Raw genomic sequence first — 17,077 nt, forward strand, 5'->3', positions numbered from 1 at the left:
AGTCGCCATCCATTTTACCTTCGAGGTAAAAATATTATCTTTCTCTGCCCGATTACTGGAAATAATAATACGACGGTGAATTTATTTTTTTACCTGGAATTTTACAATTTTAAAAAGAAAAGTGTACTTAATCACGCGATATTTAAAATAATCTTTAAATATTTTCGTTTCCTTTTTTTAAAAATTTAAAATGAGTTCGACTTAATCTTTTTTTAATGTTAAGTTCAGCTTCATTATTAAGCGTCCACTCCTAATTTAAATAATTTTAAAATGTAGTTTTAAAAGCATAAAGAGTTAAACATTATTATCTTTTAAAATTGAATTTTTTTTATGAAAAACATTTTTAGTTGATCAATTCTAAATATAAAAAATTTAATAATTTTTTTTGTAATTTATCTCTACTGTATGTGTTCAAAAAGTTAACACTAATTGATTTTACAAGACGATTCTTTAACCGTTATAAAATATTTAAATAATTTTAAATGACTTCAAGTTAATTAGTCTAAGATATTCAATTTTTAACTTACTCAATTTGAAATTTTTAAATTATTTATAATTGTAAATCAAATAAATTCAAATTCAAATATTGAACGTTACAGTTTTGATTTTGAACTTTTATATGAATAACAATCAGTGAAATGGAAAATTTTATTCAACATAATAGAAGTTTTAAAAAGATTAATGATTATTTTAAAATGTAAATTTGAAAATGTGTGCGAATTAAATTGAAGGAAAAGTTCGAATAATTTTAAAAGACATTTAGAAATTTTTACGCAATTTTAAAAATAATCTCGAGTTTGAAAATATTATACATTTTTTTAACAAAATGTAGATTTTTCAAGATTTTTAAATGTTTAAGACAATAAAAAGTTTTCTTGAAATTCCTGGGAAATTTTAATTTAATTTTTTTATTTTTAAGAACTAAGCTTACTAAAGAGAACCCCTCCCCCCCCCCTTTATTACTATACTCACACCAAGCTTAAATTAAAATTCTTTTAAAATCGTCTGGATGAAGTCGAAACAATAGGGTGTTTTCCTTTAGTAATGCCATTGTTGCTTCCTGGACGTAAAATGAAAGAATATTTACCATACATAATTCTCGTTATATAATTTTAAGAAAATATTTAAAAACTCAGAAATGAATTAATTTTGAAACACAAATTTGCATTTTTAACTGAAAAGATGAACTTTGCACAAAACAATTCTATTTTCAAACAAATAGTTAAATGTCGAAAAAAGATATACTATTTGAACCAAATAGTTAAATTTTCAACAAAAAAGATTAACTTTCTACCAGATAGTACGACTTTAAAACAAAATACGTAAATTTTTAACTAAATGGTTTGAACAATGAGTGTAATGTTAGTCCAAATTTTAATTCATTAATTTTTAGTTTATATTTGTTTCATTTCTAAACATTATAAATAAATAGTTGAATTTTTAAACTTTTAAAGATCAATATTTCACGAAGAATTATTGTGACGTTAAATTTGTATTAAAAAGAATTAATTTTCAATAAAAAAAAATCTACAAAATAGTTGAATTTTGTACTAAATAGTTGCATTATCTACCAAATTTTTGAAATTTCGAGGCAAAAAGAAAATCAATTTTTAACAAAAAATATGAATCTCCAATCATAAAAATGAACGTTTGAGAGAGTAGTTCAACTTTCAACTAAAGAGTTGAATTTTTAACCTAAAAAGATGATTTTTTTACGAAAAATGTAATACTTGATATTTCAACAAAAAATATTTAGATTTCAAATAAAAAACGCTTGTATTTAACCAAAAAAAAACGAATTTTGAACAAAATACTAGAATCCTCGACTAATACAGATGAAGTTTCAACCAAATAGTTGCATTTTTAACGGATGAAATTGAGTTTTTTCACTTTCCGAAATTTTCAACCAGATAGTTCAATTGTCTACTAAATCGTTGAATTGTTGAGCCGAAAAATACGAATTTTCTACAAGAAAGTAGATTTTTTACAAAGAAATCAATTCTCAACTGAAACATATTATTTTTAATCAGGAAGCGGCTTTGTTAACCAAAAAAATGTTACATTTCTACAGAACGAGCTGAATTTTCTACCCAAAAAAATTTTTTAGACAAAAAATACAAAAATTGGAATCAAATTGATGTACTTTCAAGCCAAAAAGACTAATTTACAACAAAAAAGTTAAATGTTTAATCAAAACGTGTGACTTTTTATCAAAATTGTTGAATTTTCAACAAATTAATTCAATTTTGAACCAAGAAAAGGCTTTGAATCCTACGATTAGTAAATAGCAATTTTGATCATTGATATACTAAACTATAACTTGGCAAATTGTATGACCCTATTTTGACACTATTCTTTCAAATTTGTGACACTGTTTATACTATTTTTGATCTCCGAATTGAGCCCGAGGCCTGAAGGAAATAAACAAAGAAGCAGAGATGCAACATGAGAACTTGATTTTCATTCGAGTGATTAAGACTTTTTTATAAATAGTTTCCGTAATCGAGTTACGCGAATAACCCTGATAATGGTCCTCAATGAACGTCATGGATTTTTATCTTTCTCAAGCCGGGTTACAAATATTGAGTAATATTTAAAATGCACTTTGATCTTTCGTTTTAAAGTAGACGAGACTCTTATTAATGGCGATTTTATAATGGATTGGGGAATACGGCATTCTCTTTTCTTTCGTTTTTCAAATGAGGAAATCAGATATTCATTAGAAAGTTTCTATTGCATTAATTGCAATACTGCTTTTATGAATTGTTAAATTCAACTTTATTATAATAATTCTTAATTTTATGAATGGCAATCTTTAATAAACTAAAATATTTTCATAATTCATTCTCGTTCGATTGAATGGATTACATTGTTTCCCCTCGTAAATTGCATGGCTCTATCGCCCTTGATAAATTCACATCTTCACTTACGCAACAATCATTAAATATTGTAAATCTATTGTGCAACTCCAAGTGCATCGAATGTAGATTTATGGTTCAATGCACACGACATTCTACTTATGTCGGAAAATTAGAATAAATTTTTGAATGGTAAAAACTTCTTTACCTTATTTCTAGAAAAGAGAATCAGATTTAGAATCAAGATTGATATTACAGAAGATTCACGGCTTCCTCGCATGTAGCACATTGATAAGAATTGGATATTCTACATAGAATATCATTCACTTAAAGATAACAAAATGAGTATTCTGAGTCCAACTTGAACTCAAACTTCAGATAATGGCTCGACAAAGATTTCTCTGCAGGGGGGACAATCGTTGGGTCACGCTCATCTGTTTACAACTTTTTCAATCTACAACATGGTCTTGAGCATTAGTTCACATGTTGTGTATGCATTACGACTGTGTATTTCATCTATTGACAATGAGAAAATTGCACTCACACTGAAGTTATCATTTAACTAATCAAACGTAGGCAACCAGACGAATCTATTTATAAATGTATACCCTGTGCACCATTAAAAAATACCAGAGGAATGAAAATGCCTTCCATTTTTCGTGGAACCTCGAATTTATTTCTGAATTTAAATTAATGTAACTTGGTATCACATGCAATCATGAATTTCGAAAAAATAACTTCTGTTTTCAGCAAATTAGACACTAAAAAGATTATTTTGCAACTATAAATTGAATAATTACATTTTCAGTGAAAAAAAGTAATTTTCAACTAACAAAAAAATAATAATTTTTCAACAAAATAGTAAGAAATTCAATTTCTCAACCGAAACAGATTATTTTAATCAACCAGTTGAATTTCTAATCAATCAAGCCGAATTTTCAACAACAAAAAACACCAATTTTTAACAAAAAATATCAATTTTCTACAAAAAAAACGGAACATTTCAATCTTCAGTTTAAAAAGTTAATTAAAAAATATTCTATAATATAGTTACATTTTCAATAAAAGAGATACTTTTTCAAATCAAATGATAAATCTTCAATCAAACAAATGAATTTTTAACAAAGTAATTAAACCTTTTAAATTTACAACTCAAAAAGATATATTTTTAACAAATAATGAAATAATTATATTTTCCATCAATAATCAATTTGAAAAAAAATGTTTTAGTTGATATTTATAGAAAAAAATGTTTAGATTTTAAATTATGAACAATTAAATTCAACCCAAAAGAAGAATTTTCTACTAAAATTGTTTAATTTCCAACCCAAAAAGACGGAATTTCTTCAAACTAGTTGAATTGTCATCAAAATAATTAACTTTGCAACAAAACAGTTAAATAATCAACCCAATTTTTTAACAAAATATTTAAACATTCAACCAAGTAGTTGAATTTTCAACTGAAAAAGGGAAATTTTTAACCGAAAATGGAATAGTTAAATTTTCAACATCAATAAAAATACATTTTTAACCAAAAATGTAATAGTTGATATTTCTAAAATAAAAAATTCAATTTGAAATAAAAAGCAGTCAAATTCAACCAAAAAAAGACGAATTTTCCACGAAAGAGTTGTATCCTCACATAAAACATTTTCATTTTTAAGCAAACAATTACGTTTTTTTAAAAAAGAGGAAATATCTACTAAAAGGGTAGAACTTTCTATCAAGAAAGAGTTTTCAGTCAAGAAGGAACATAATTTTTCTACTCAGAGAGATCTATTTTCAGTAAGAGTTGCATTTACTTTAGTTCAATTTCAACCAAACACTTAAATTTTCGACACAAAAAGACCAAATTTTAATTACAATTATGGTCGCGGATATTTAAAAAAAAAGTTTGACAAAGTAGTTCAACATTTAACCATATATTTACATTTCCAATCAAAAAAGATGAATTTACAACGAAAAATGTAATTTTTGATATTTTAAACAAAAAAGTTTTTGATTTTCTTTAACAAAAAAAACAGTTCAATTCATCAATAAAAAGTACGACTTTTCAACGAAATAAAGGATTTTTTAGCCAAAAATGGCGACTATAACAAATTAATTGTTAAATTTTCAAGAAAATAATAAAATATTTAACCATAACAGATGAATTTAATAAATGAAATAGAATGTTCAACTAAAAAATAATTAGATAAACAAGGAATAGTTGTATTTTCGTCTTAAACGTATTAATTCATTTTCCTGTTTTGAGTTGTAATTATTCATTTTTTATATAAAAAATGTTTAAAATACAGTTTTTAATACTTGGAAAACTTCACTATAAAAGCATTCGTTTAAGAATTTTGACGAAAACAGTCCTAATTAAATAATTAAAAATGAATTAAAAGTTTGATAATTAGATGATTTCAAATTTAAAATTTTGAAGTCGAGCAGTTTCTCATTTATCAATTATAAATATTTAAATAAAGCTAAAGTAACGGTAAAATTATCGTGAAATTATATTTTTTGACCGGAAATCTCATAATTATAAAAGAATATTTTATAACCTTTGAGTTTGAGATAGTCAATTTGATTCAAGTTATAAATTTTGAAAACTTGAGTTTGAAATGTTCCATATTCAGACAATTTTAAACTTCAAGGCGTCAAATATAAAATTGTTCAGTATTAAAAGCTTGACTTAAAAAAAGTCAACTCTTTAAGTCTGCATTTTTAAATTGTCAACTTTAAAAATTTTCAAATTTATTGGCCGTGAATTTTTATTATAGGAATTTGGTGGCCATCCTGAATAAAATTAGGTCAAATTTTCTGTCATTCGGTTCTATTTTTCTAAATCTTCGGGATCCAGTTTGACAACAACAAAAATTACCCAATTTAAAAACATTTTTTCCTTCTAAATCTTATTGTCAAATAATCTCAACTCTGCAATGATTCATGAATGATTTAATGAAAATTGATAAATTAAAGATCTAAAATATCTTTGAGATTTGTGTTCTGTGATTTATTTTTCGTTTATTAAGCATAATCGTTGATTGGAATGATTACTTTCAATCTATCGCATTCAATAATCTTACGATGAGAAATAATTACGTGCTGGCAAGTGCAAAACAACACTGCAGTCATAGACAAGTATGACCTTTTACATAACCAAGCTCCTCCAAGTTTAAACGAACATTGTAAAAACTAGTTTAGAACGTAGATTAAAAAATCATTTTATGATTTGCGTTTCATCCATTTATTCTGAAATGAAGATTGCTTTTCAAAACAGTTTTTTCTAGTATCTTATCTCCCATTTTCGCCTAATACAAAAGCTCATTCTAATTTAGACTTGATCCATGTTTTTAATAATAGAAATTTGAAAATCACAGGGACACATTCAATCCCCTGTATCCCTCTTTTCTCCCCTCCACTCCTTAAATTTGAAAAATTCTCGAACACACCTAAAATCGAGCATTTTGACCCAATTTTTCCCTTCTTTCCCTTTTTTGCGAGGTTTCGCCTTATTTTTGTAAGAATCATAAACCGAAATTCAAAACATTAGGAAACAAAACGTTATGAAAGAGATTCTTTTTTATGTAGATTTCAAATATTTGCTAAACGATTGATTTGCTGATTTTGTAGATTTGAAAGATATCAAAGAAATCGCTAACGATTCAATCGAAAAACGAAATCTGAAAAATAAATGAATTCTGTAGTTGCTAATCCAAAACATCTTTGTTCGGGTATTAGGCTTCACAAGTCAAAATGCTATAAATCAGGGAAAATTAGGAGATTTTTCACGAAAATAGGGAAAGAAATTGTACAAAATAAATGTGTATACTCTATTAAATTAATTTTTAAACACTTTAAGTTGAATTCCCATCCAAAAAGATGTATTTTCATCCTAGAATATTAATTTTCTACAAAAAGACGAATTTCTTAACTAAAATGATGAATCTTTAACCAAAACTTTGTACCAAGTAGTTAAATTTGCAACCAAAAAAGATTAATTCACAACGAAAAAATATTTTAATTTTAAATAAAAAACACTTCATCAATAAAAATACAACTTTTCAACCCAATTGCTGACTTCACCAAACTGTGAAATTGTTAACCCAAAAATACGTATTTTTTAACAAAATAATTGATTTTATTTTTAAGAAAAGAAAACAAAAATGTCAAACGAATTGTGCAATTTTCAAAAAAAGAATAAAATTTTCATGCAAATAATATAATTGCTAATCAAAAAATATTAGTTCTTAACCAAAAATGTAAAAGTAGACTTTTTAACCTATAAGAATGAACTTTGAACAAAAATTATTTAAGTATTTAAGTGGAGAAATACCCTTGTAATATACAATGTTTTTAATAATACATGATATTCCTTTATCTCCCTTTTATTTCGAAAAAAAATCCCATCGAAAGTAAAATAGCCGCTGGCTAAACATCCACCAATTGGTTGAACTTTAAAGCAAAAGAGACGAATTTGCAACAAAGTAGTTGAATTTTTGAACACATTTTTTCGAAAACATTTGAATTTTAAATAAAATATCTAAATTTCTAACAAAATAAATTTTTAACAAACCAAAAAAGAGCCGATTATTCAACAAAATAATTTTTTCCGTCTAAGAGGTGAATCTGATAAAAATGAATTTTTCACAAAGTAGTTCAACTTTCAACCAAAAAGTTTCATTTTCAATCAAAAAAGATAAATTGTCAATCAGACAGTTAAATTTTTAACAACAAAAAATTAATTTTGCACCAACAAAATTAATGTCCTACCAAAAAAGACGAATTTTCAACAAAATTCATAAATTTTGAAGCCAACAAGACAAATATCGGCAAAACAGTTGTATTTGTCACCCGAAAATATAATTCTTCAACAAAAAAGTTAATTTTCTACCGACTAGTTGAATTTTCAATTTAAAATTAAATAGTTAAATTTTAGTTTTAAAACATTAATTTTAAACAAGGAATGAAACGAATTTTAAGCAAAATAGTAACATTTTAAAACAAAAAGATGAATTTTTAACAAAGTAGTTTAATGTATTTTAAGTTTCAGCCAAAAAGATGAAATTTTGAGAAAGTAGTTTAACTTTCATACATTAAGTTGAATTTGTAGCCAAAAAGGATAAATTTGAGAAAACCAAATATCAGAATTTTCAACAAAAAATAATTAGATTTTAAACTTTGTTCAAATTTATCACCAGGATGGCCTATAAAGATGCAGTTCGAAAATACACCCGAGATGAGATTCCGGTTCTTTGCTCTCGTAAAACAATCACAAATGGGGTCTTGGAAAAAATCCACATGTTCAGAGTCACGTAGGCACCATGAGAAAAACTGGTTATTTGCAACAACAACAAAATATGAAATTTTGTTCTAAAACTGATCTGGTACTTCTTAGAATCAAGATTGAATCCAATTTCATCTCACTCATTGGATAGTCTGCAGTTTTTTCGAAGGCTCAAGCAATTCGGATAATTTCCTTTGAAATTCGCGACCTACGTTGACACTTAATTGTCAAGGTCGATTGGTATTTTCGCTTATATAGGCGACCTAAAAATAGTTGGTGGCAATTGCTGGGAATTATTACGCATGTTCAAACAGCAAGGCGGGCGATAAAACTGAACCCCACCGGAAATAAATTATTGACTGACAACTAGGCAACTTTGAATTATCAATATAAAGGATATTTAATTTGGATAGATTGTGCACAATTGACAATTCTTCCGTGGAAATTCTTAACACGTGGTTGCCATGAAGTCGCGCACGTTCATACACCTGCGCCTTTTTCTACGCTATATACCTATATATAGGTGTTTACAATAGTAACTGAAAGTGGAACTGTGATAATGCCAAATGCCGAGTTAATTGCGCCTGATATAGCGACGTTTTCGATATGCGTGCCACGATCTTGATGAGGTAATAATGCTATCTTCAATTATTGTTTATCAATATAATGTAGTGTTTTTGTTTGCAATGGACAAACAGCAATCTTAAGCGAGAAAAATTGTTGTTTTCTGGCAATCTAAATCAGGGTGTTTGGTCATTTTCTTAAACCAGGGTATCTAGCGTTTTTTCACAACAAAAATCCAGGACTTTTCCAGATTTTCCTGGAGAACAAAATTAATTTTTCTACGTAACCTGAGTTTAAGAAATCTGGGTTTAAGACGTTCTTAGAATGGAAGCCCTCTGTATTTTGGTGATGATGGGACTGCGGGACCGAAAGAGAGGCGGTGCTCAGTCATGCCTGACCAACAGCAGCGTAACGATAGGCCCTGAATGTTTACGTTTGGATTCCCTGGATTTATGATCAAGGCCACTGCAAGCCATAGCAGAAACTGTACTTCAAGCTAAATTTTAGTATGCTAGAAATTGCAGGTCTAGTGAAACTAAAAAAAAAGTGTTACATGAGGAATTTCTTATCCACCTGCAAATTCTGATTTTATGGTAAAAATCCAAAAAATTCCAATCCAATAATTTTTTCTGTTGATATAATCAAAATAATTTCAATTCTGCGTGCAATGACCTTTTTTAAATTAGAATTGGTTGACTTTCGCTTGAGTTATCGAGTTTTAAGCTAATTTAAGTTTAATTTTGAATAACTTATGCCCTTTTGGTTTGTTAAATGTTGGCTCTTACGCTTGCTCTTTTGAAATTTCAAACATTGGCGCTTATGCCATTTTGCTTTGCCAAATGTTGGCGCTTATGCCTATTTGGAATTTTTAACTTTGGCGCTTATGCCTTTTTGCTGTGCCAAATATTTACGCGTATTCCCTTTTGCTTTGTCTAAATTGGGCGCATATGCTCTTTTGGAATTTCAAAATTTGACGCTTATGCCCTTTTTGAATTTCAAACTTTTGCGGACGGACAAACACCTGGCCGAAACCTTAAAAAGACTGAACTTCGACCCAAATCATTTGAGTTTCCAACATCAAAAGTATTTGATTAAAAATTAACTTTTTATTTGAAATTCGTCTTTCTGTTGAAAAATCGTGTTTTTGTTTTGAAAATTCAACTCTTGGTAGAAATTTATTCTTTTTTTAGGTAAAAATGCAACTGGTTTGGATGAAAATTAATCTGTTTTTGTTGAACTATTTTGTTAAAAATTCGTATTTTTTTATTGAATTCGACTGTTTTTTAATTTTAAATTAAAATCTTTTTGCTCAAAATAACAGCTATTACATTTTTCAGCAAGAACTAATCTTCTTTGTAAAAATTTAACTGTTTTATTTTTCGTATTTTTGGATATAAAATTTGTGCTTTAAAATAAAAAATGTAGGTGTTTGTAGAGAAGTCATTCTTTTTGGTTAAAATGTACGAATAATAATATTTTCCAAAAGTAAAATCTATTTTCTCAGTCATGTTCCATTATTTTGTCGATTGGCGACCTTTCAGTGTGACGAAATAAAATAAAATATCCAAATTTTCAGGTTAGTGTATCAGATCGGATAATCTAACCTCAAATTTCCTATAGTTGAATGTATTTCGTGAAACTCAAAGGTCTTCAACCGATAAAAGGATGAAAAAGAATTGCGCAAATGCATTCTACACTTGAAAAATATTACTATTCAGACCTTTATAACTTACTTTTACGTTTATAATTTTTTTTTCCAATAAGGCGTCTGCAGTCCCATGCCAAGATGTTCCTTCTATGCTAACCTTCCTGGCATTTCCACCTGTCCTATCATAGCCGTGACGTCATGCTACAATAGTCACTATTCCGCGAAATATATTAGATTCATTTTTTTTATTCTATTGATTCTGAGTTAAAAAATTGTAATAATTCAAGGAAATTTTACATTTGTCACGTCGCACGTCAACAAAGATACTTGCATACCACTTGAAATACACTGTCATGCATGATGCGCAAATGTGCACACATCTTACAGCGCGCGCATCTATGCAAGGCAGGGGCAGCCAATGAACGTCACTTGAAAAAAATTACCCAACGACTCGCGGTAGAGGTGGGAACTCCCCAGCTTTGAAATTCGCAAATATTTACGTTTCGCGGCCCTTGAAATTCGCAAGAGTTCACTTGAACGCATTTCTGATTATAATGAATTAATATTGATCCTACGAATTTTAAAGTTTAAACAATTTTAATCCTTTTCGATTTTGATTTTCTATAATCCTACATTTTTTACTTTTTTCAGTAAACAGCGCGCAAGTAAGTTTCAGAGCTATAAATTATTTACAAATGAAAAAAAAATCATTTTTATTTCGTGACGTGATTTTGAAATCACAGATCCAATTACTTGGTCGGACGTTGTTTCAAATTGACTGAATTTCACAAATTGGTGAATTCCCATGTTTCTTTATTTCCGATGATCAAATGCACATTAAGTTCAATTCGGTTGTTCACATGAAATCATGAATTATGACGAGGAATGAAGAAATGCTGTCGGTTACCTTATAAAAAGCAAATGTCGCACATATTTCTCATTACACGATCATTCACTTTTATTAAAGTTAAGAGGTGCAACGTTCGTATTTACTGCTCTAGCAGCTTATCTCAAGGACGATGTACATAAATGAATTAAGAAATGTGTCAACAATGTGTTCAAGCTCCTGTTTTATGAGCTGTTATTCCTCAATATCATTGCATTTAAATTCTATAGGAAAAACTGTTTTTTCAGCCTCATCATCATTCTGACTATTAAATGCGAAATTAAATGTTTTTAGTAAAAAAACACATTGTTGATTCAGAGAATTATTCAAATTATGTTGTTGTAATCGTTCAACTTCAAACGATTACTTCGGCGCAATTCACGAAATACATGATACATTTAAGGACTTTAAGTGACTTTAAACACCCCCCTCACACCTGTGTGGAATTTTCTCTATTGTGATTAACATGGAGAATTATGCTTTGACCCCCCCCCCCCCCAGCGTATAACGTATTTTTGTAATGGCTCATTTTTAAATTATCTAATTATTGATCATTTCATTTAAAATTGTCTAATTTTCAAATTAAAAGTGTTTTTATATAATATTTTATTACTCTAATTCTGAGTTGGAACAGGAAATATGAGAGAAAAATCACAGTGCTCACTTGTAGTAGGAAATTTTGTTAAAAATCATAATGTTTACTTTAGAACCGGGTTTTTCCGTAAAGAATTACACATAATTTGACGAATAGGGAATTTTGAAAAAGAATTTTAATTCTAATTTCAAAAGATGATTTAAAAAAATCTCTGTTCTAAGTCACATATCAACACAATTTGTTACTTCTCATTCCCAAATTTTTGAAAAAAAAAATTAGTAACTAAATTTCTGAATTATAATAGAAAATTTTGTAAATAAATATAATTCTGGACGATTAGAAGTATAAGTATGGACATGGAATAAATAAATTAAGTATATAAACATATTTTTAACGTTTCTTTTACCAAATGAGAATTTGCTTGAATTTTAAAATTATTCTTTTTTTTGCGAATAAAAATTTGCCAGAATTTGGAACTTCCCTATTCCAAATTCGATCAAAAGTTTCAGGGAATTCCAGAAGGTCAGGGAAGGTCAGAGAATTTAAAAATGGTCGGGGAAAACTTCAGAAACAAAGGATTTTCGATAAACTGAAGATAAAGTTAATTTGATTTTTGTTTTTTTAAATTCAACAATTTTGTGAAGAAGTAATTACTTTTTCAGTTGAAAATTCGTATATTTTGGTATAAAAATTGCATCTGTTCGTGTTAAAAATGACAACTTTTGCTCAAAAAATAATCTGTTTTGGTTAAGGATTTAACTCTTTTGTTGAAGACCCAGTTTTTTGTTCAAAATATTACTATTTAGTCGAAACTAAATTCTTTAATGAATTATATTAGCTTACAATTTAACTATTCCACATTTGTTTCAAAAGTTATTTTCTTATTTGCAAACTCAACTATTCAATTTAATATTACTGTATTTTATTTATTCCTATTGTTAAAAGTTGGTCGCAGCTTCCCATAAAGTGATAGAAAAGTGTAATAGGCACGTTCGAGGGATCTCTTTACATTATTGGATGTAGACATTCCTAGCGATTATGTTACAGCGATCGTGTTGAATTCGAGTGTAGATAACTTATGGCTTTTAGCATTTATTTAATCTTCAAACATTGTAATTATTTTTAAGATTTTCATAAATGGCTCTTCTCTAAAGAATAAGTTTATTTTATTATGTTGCGTTGTAAATTTATAAGAACTATTAATTATTTGAACAATTTTAATTTAAAAATTAAGAGTTTGGCCTTTTTTCTATGATTTAATTTGTTTACGGAGTCGACTAAGAATGTCTATCGGATGACTCTTTTCTATATTGCTTTGCAAACTTACAAGAACCACTAATTATGTAAACAATTTTAATTTAAAAAATTAAGATTTTGCCCCTTTTTTTACAAGTAAATTTTGTTAAGGAGTCAACTAAGAATGTCTATCCGATGACCCTTTTCTATATTGCTCTGCAAATTTACAAGCACTGTTAATTATTTAAACAATTTTATTTTAAAAATTTAAAGTTTGGCCTTTATCCTACGAATCAATTTTGTTTTCGAAGTCAACTAAGAATGTCTATCCAATGACTTTTTTCTATGTTGCTTTGTAAATTTACAACAACTATTAATTATTTAAACAATTTTAATTTAAAAATTAAGAGTTTGCCTTTTTTCTACAAGTCAGTTTGTGTACGGAACCGACTAAGAATGTCTATCTGGTGACTCTTTTCTATATTGTTTTGCAAATTTACGAGATCTATTAATTATTGAAAAAATTTTAATGAAAAAATTAAGAGTTTGACCTTTATCCTACGACTTCTTTTATGGAATTTATATGCAATTATTTAGACTCAATTTAAGGAGCCATTAAAATATTCATAAGCAACCCCAGCAGATTGGAACGAATCATGAGTTTAGTATGTTGAAAAGTAATATATTTTATCATGAATTACTTTATGCAAAATAAGCATGAAAAAGATTCACCATTAAAAACAGTTTATGTATTTTATATATGTCTTACGTAATTTGTGAATTACTCCTTATCAAAAAAACTCGCGAGCAAAGTATTTTCGCTACCTTATCATTCTGGCTATTAAATATTCGCAACAAAAATGACAGTATTTATTCAGAGAATAAAAAAATCGTTGTCTTAATTGTTAAATTTGAAACGATTACTTCTAAAATTCTCTAATTATGAATATTTCCATTAAAAACTGTCCAATTTCGAAAGTTTAAATCTGAAATTATTCTATTTTGGAATTATTCTATTTAAAATTCGAAACAAAAATGAATCCTTCATTTTCAAATTTTACCATGTTTAATTATTTGAATTTTAACGACAATATTGTCCAATTTTTCAGTATAAATTATTTAACTTGGAGCACTTTTTGTTGAAAAATGTATATTTTAAGATGCTTTCAATTAGAAATATTATTCAATATTTACTTTGCATGACTTTAATCTTAAGATTCCAGAACTATTAATATTTCAATTTGAAATTAAATCATTTTTATCTGAAAATTTTAAATTTAATATTATTTTAATATTTGTATTTGAAATTATTTCCAAAGAATGCTTTAAATTTTAAACTATACACTCTGTTAATTTTTATGCAATTTTGAATGTTTTTTAAATTGAAAATTGTTCAGTTAAAAACACTTTTAATATTTTAATTTGAAATTGTGTAATTTTTGACGTTCCAGTTTGAAATATTTTATAGCCTTTTGCAATTTGGTACTGGTAATTTTAAAGCTTTTACTTGCAGTTTTAATTAAATTTAAAAAAATACTCTTAAAAACGCAATTATAAAATTGTTGAATTTAAAAAACTTCTAACTTTGCCCAACTTAATCATTTTTGTTTGAATTGATGAATCTTTATAATAAAAAGAAGGTTTCCTTTGGTTTAAACCGCGGGAAAAAAAACTTTACTTAATCAGAACAAAAATACTAACCTCGAAGCGTGAAAATAATTCGTTATAGTTTAATCAATTTGGTACAGCTTAGGGCCCAGGACTACGGTTTAAACTTTTTTTTAGATAAAAGAATACGCATTTCTTCTTTGCAATCAATCAATATTATTTAAATAAAATTACAGTGATGCTCATAAATTGAAGTCTTTTAATTCTTGGATGCAAATTCAAGTGAAATGAAAAATGATTAAAAGAATATTTTAAATTAAAAATGTTGTTTTTGAGTATCGTTTGGATGGTCTCGAAATCATTCACGTGTGCTTACAAACGCAATTAATAAGTGTCATGCGGGAAAAACAGAGTAGTTGAGGATGGTTATGCACACTGCAACACAACATATTTAGAAGGAAATTCCGCCTTAAGAAAATATTTTACACATTGTTTTCCTTCTCTGTCAAGGTCGAAACTTGCTTCAAGTTTTTAAGTGTCAGAGGTTTTAATTGGTCTTCAATCGAGCCATTAAAAGCTATTATTGATGGGATGTTGAAAAGAAATGTTTAAACAAAATTTATTTTTTTAAATCGTTGCCAAATAATTTAAGATAATTTATTGCCAATAAATTTGGCGAAAAACTGCCATATTAAGTGAGTGCAAATTGGTGTCGGATGTCGTGCAAATTGCTCGTTATCTCGAAACGCTCGATTTCCACGAGATACTATGATAAATGTTATTATATGAAAATGTGTATTTTTTAAATGATTAAAATAATTTTTTCTTTATACTGATTTATACGGCGCTTAAAAATGAAACTTAAATAATGTTCATAGCTATTTTTTAGTGTCTTTCAAAATATTTTTTAAGAGTCTATCTTTCAATTTATGTATAAAGAGTTTAACTTAAATGGAGTATAAATTCTTGCAAATATTGTTGCGATTTGAGAGTCACGTAGGCAACTCTTGAAGTGGAATTTATAAATAACCTTGAAACTATCTAGACGGCAAAGAGTCATTTACTCTCCAACTTCCGTGATTATTTTGTCAAAGGAGAATTAATTGAGAAAATATTTTAAATAGAAAAAAATAGTTTTTTTCAATACTTCCGTTTAAATGAAAAAGGTAATAAAAATCTATAATAGGTGGAAAATTACAACAGGGAAGAATCTATCTCCCACATGTAAATTAATGATTGTCTGATTAACTACAACTACTAGTCTCATATATTGCATCATAAAATGAATTATAAATCGTTCCTTTAACTTTGGGCCGACTCGATTATTTTTCTATTAATTTCAACACTATGTTAATAATAATAATAATAATAATAATAATAATAATATAAGCTAATAAATTTTTTATGAAGTTCAGGATGTTTCAATTCACGAAACTCATTTCAGAGGATTGTTGAATCTATAATTCATGGACTATCCATGAGTCGAACACAGTTTTTAAAAATCAAAGGGGACTTACATTAGAAGGATAACATTTTGCTGGAAAAAAATGTTGGGAGGCCGGGAAAATCGGGAAATGACAGTAAATTTATTTTTCGCCATTCCGTTTACCATGCGCAATTCTAAAATGTTTGATTTAAAAAATTCATTTTCAAGTGTACATTTTCAATTTTAAGAATTTAAAAATTCAGTTTTCATGTCTATTTATTTGCCAAAGCATTATTTGCCAATGATATTCCGTTTACTAAACAATTGATTTAAAAGCAAAACTGTGTCTTTTCGAACACTTGTTTTTAATGCAAAATTTTCTTTTTTCTGTAACTTTCACTTTTTAAAGTATAAAAAATTGAATTTTGACTATTTAAAAATTGAATTGAATTTTCAGCAGTTGAAATTTCGATTTTCAATTTTTTCAACTTTTTGAAAACTCAATATTTTATTTTCTTCAATTCTTAGAGACTGAAAATTTAATAAAATGCGATTTTTTTTATTGAAAATAAGTATGAAATATGTTATATTTAGACAGTTCTACATGAGAAGATAATTTACAGATCGAAACATTAAAAACTGAATTGTTTCAACTCGAAAGCCTCAGTATGTAATTTAAAAAACCTAAGCGTCCGATTGAAATATTAGAAACTATTTAAAATTATCATGTAATATAGCTTTAAATTAAGAAATTTATAACTAAATGCTTTTACATAATTTCAAATAATTTTAAAATATGGCTTTAGCCTAAAATATTTCATTTTTAATTTAAAAAAAAATATTTAATACAATTTAAAATCGAATTGTTTGAAATGACCTTGAACTGTTAAAATTTAAGAGTATTTATTTAAACTTTGAACGTTCAAATTTTAATTGTCTAATTTTTAATTTGTGAGTCTAACTTCAATGCATAAATAACTG

General features: G+C 27.2%; 1 protein-coding gene across 2 annotated transcripts in view; it reads left to right on the forward strand.

Annotated features, from left to right (window-relative positions):
• The window catches only part of LOC117174536 (mitochondrial carrier protein Rim2-like), a 57,445-nt gene that overhangs the window by 12,092 nt on the left and 28,276 nt on the right, over positions 1-17,077 (forward strand). The window contains exons 4-5 of one of the 2 annotated variants that reach the window (XR_004467315.1): positions 8,048-8,762; positions 8,937-9,283. The exons of the other annotated variant lie outside the window; for it this stretch is intronic. The gene's annotated coding sequence lies outside the window, so the exon portion shown is untranslated. Of the gene's footprint in view, positions 1-8,047; positions 8,763-8,936; positions 9,284-17,077 lie in introns of those variants that run through there. 2 annotated transcript variants of the gene reach the window in all.

This window comes from Belonocnema kinseyi, chromosome 6, assembly GCF_010883055.1.
Source record: "Belonocnema kinseyi isolate 2016_QV_RU_SX_M_011 chromosome 6, B_treatae_v1, whole genome shotgun sequence".
In the NCBI taxonomy this organism is placed as follows: Eukaryota; Metazoa; Arthropoda; class Insecta; order Hymenoptera; family Cynipidae; genus Belonocnema; species Belonocnema kinseyi.